The following is a 2,750-nucleotide window of genomic DNA, read 5'->3' on the forward strand; positions in this document are numbered from 1 at the left end:
AAAAAAAAAAAAAAGTTTTAGACTGGGCAGGCAAACAGGCGGTACCTTATTACCCCTACTAATGGCACAACTTAACTATTTATTTATTTATTAAAAATTTCCCCCTCCTCCCCCCACTCCCCTCCCCCTCCCTCTCCAGTCCGAAGAGCAGTCAGGGTGCTCTGCCCTGTGGGAAGTCCAAGGCCCTCCCCGCTCCATCCAGGTCTAGGAAGGTGTGCATCCAAACAGACTAGGCTCCCAAAAAGTCAGTACATGCAGTAGAATCAAAACCCAGTGCCATTATCATTGGCGTCCCAGTCAGTCCCCATTGCCAGCCACATTCAGAGAGTCTGGTTTGATCACATGCTCCATCAGTCCCTGTCCAGCTGGCCTTAGTGAGCTCCCATTAGATCAGTCACACAGTCCCTGTGGGTGGACACACCCCTCGTGGTCCTGACTTCCTTGCCCATGTTCTCTGTCCTTCTGCTCCTCATTTGGACCTTGTGAGCTCAGTCCAGTGCTCTAATGTGGGTCTCTGTCTCTATCTCCATCCATTGCCAGATGAAGGTTCTTGGTGATATGCAAGATATTCATCAGTGTGGCTATGGGAGAAGGCCAGTTCAGGCACCCTCTCCTCTGCTGCCCAAGGAAATAGCTGGGGACATCCCCTTGGACACATGGGAACCCCTCTAGAGCCAAGTTTCTTGCCAACCCTAAAATGGCTCCCTTAATTAAGATATCTTCCCTGTGCCCATATCCACCCTTCCTCCATCACAATCATCCCATTCATGCAAGCTCTCCTCAATCCTCCCCTATAACCTATGCTGGAGAGGATGTGGAGTAAGGGGCACACTAATCCATTGCTGATGGGAAGGCAAACTTGTACAACCACTTTGGAAATCAGTGCAGCTGTCTCTCAGGAAACTGGGAGTCAACCTACCTCAGGATCCAGCAATTCCACTCTTGGGAATATACCCAAGAGATGCCCAATCATACTACAAAAGCATTTGTTCAACTATGTTCATAGCAGCATTATTTGTAATAGCCAGAACCTGGAAACAACCTAGGTGCCCCTCAATGGAAGAATGGATAAAGAAGGTGTGGCACATATATACATTAGAGTTCTACTCAGCAGTAAAAAACAATGACACCTTGAATTTTGCATGCAAATGGATGAAAATAGAAAACACTTTACTGAGTGAGATAACCCAGACGCAAAAAGCTGAATATGGTATGTACTCACTCATTAGTGGATTCTAGCCATGAACAAAGGACATTGAGCCTATAGTTCGTGATCCTAGAGAAGCTAAATAATAAGGTGAACACAAAGAAAAACATATATTTATCCTCCTGGAAATCGGAAGTAGACAAGATCACTGGGCAAAAGTTGGGAGCATGGGGGTGGGGGTGGAGTAGGGGGAAAGGTAGATGGGGAGAAAAAAGGGAGAAGGGGAGGACTGGGGACAACTTAAGTTTTTAAGAAGCACTTAGCACTTTAAGAAGTGATCCTGAGCCGGGCGATGGTGGCTCACGCCTTTAATCCCAGCACTCGGGAGGCAGAAGCAGGCGGATCTCTGTGAGTTAGAGACCAGCCTGGTCTACAGAGCTAGTTCCAGGATAGGTTCCAAAGCCACAGAGAAACTCTGTCTCGAAAAAACCAAAAAAAAAAAAAAAAAAAAAAAAGTGCTCCCGGACAGTAAAGAATTAAAGATTCACAATAGGACAGATTCAGACATACACAACCTCTAAATGGGTCACAGTGTTGAATAAATGTACATAGGCTTGGGAGAGAAAAGAAAAAGAGTATAAAGAGTCATAAAATAAAGTTAATGCCTTTAAAAAAAAGGGTAAAGTCTTTAAGAGACAGTACAGATAGTCATAGATTAAAAGGAGCAAAGAAAAATAAGCCATGTAAAAATGGAAAATTCACAGAGTCTGGATTCTGTATATTATTGTATTTTCTTTGAATTTTTTGACAATGAAGGAACTAAGCACAGAGAGATATTTCATTGTATCGGCTGCTAAGCTAAACCAGCATGTAGATCATAAAGGTATCTTGATTTCAGAATTTGGGTCTAAGAACATGTTGCTTGGGAAAAGAGATTCTTCTTTTGTTTTCACAGAAGATGAGAACCTGTGGAGTGCCTCCAGGCAAATGTGGTTTCATGAACCAAGGCCTCCTGAAAGGTTGCCATAAACACCCTCAAAAATTACTTCGACCAACAGTTTATTGAGATGAACCTAGCACAAAGAATACACCATAAAAGACCTGATTAACAGCACCCCCAATCAACAGAAAGCAGTATGGAAAATACTATGCCCATATTCCCAAATATTGTCTATAAATGTTTATTTATATTTAAAGGGGAATATGATATAAATATGAATAATTTGCATTGGTATGGATCTTGGTTTATTGATACTAATTAAAGATCAGTTTTGTTATATGTATATTTCTTCTCCTGATTAAGGTATTGTGATTATATAGTTTATTTAAAAATGTAATATATAATTAAGAAATATAAGTTAATAGATAATCTATAATAGTCATGTTTGTAGTCATGTTAGTTAGATTTTCTAGATGTATAGAGATACATTTCAGTTAAATAGGTATTTTTCAAATCTTTCAAGACCTTCAGAATATGACATTTAAAGTGTTTTAAGAACTTAGGACTTGCCGGGCGGTGGTGGCGCACGCCTTTAATCCCAGCACTCGGGAGGCAGAGGCAGGCGGATCTCTGTGAGTTCGAGACCAGCCTGGTCTACAAGAG

This window comes from Microtus ochrogaster, chromosome 7, assembly GCF_000317375.1.
Source record: "Microtus ochrogaster isolate Prairie Vole_2 chromosome 7, MicOch1.0, whole genome shotgun sequence".
Classification (NCBI taxonomy): domain Eukaryota; kingdom Metazoa; phylum Chordata; class Mammalia; order Rodentia; family Cricetidae; genus Microtus; species Microtus ochrogaster.